The sequence below is a fragment of the Neomonachus schauinslandi genome, chromosome 2, assembly GCF_002201575.2.
Source record: "Neomonachus schauinslandi chromosome 2, ASM220157v2, whole genome shotgun sequence".
In the NCBI taxonomy this organism is placed as follows: Eukaryota; Metazoa; Chordata; class Mammalia; order Carnivora; family Phocidae; genus Neomonachus; species Neomonachus schauinslandi.
Genome location: NC_058404.1, coordinates 20,663,167 through 20,663,408, shown reverse-complemented (window position 1 = coordinate 20,663,408; position 242 = coordinate 20,663,167).

Genomic DNA, 242 nt, shown 5'->3' with positions numbered 1-242 from the left:
TCTGAAAGAAGTGTGAACCTACACAAACATCCTAAAAATACAGGGTAATGTTTTATAGTGATTAAGACCCTAAACTGTGTTTATGAGTTCCAGCTCTGTAGTCAGAGATCTAAGTTCAAATCCTAACTCATATTTGTTGTCTATGCAGTTGATTTGGCAATCCGTCATTTACCATATTTTTCCATGTGTGTTTTCAACTGCATGTATACTTAATTTAACATGTATTTACCCAAGACATGTTA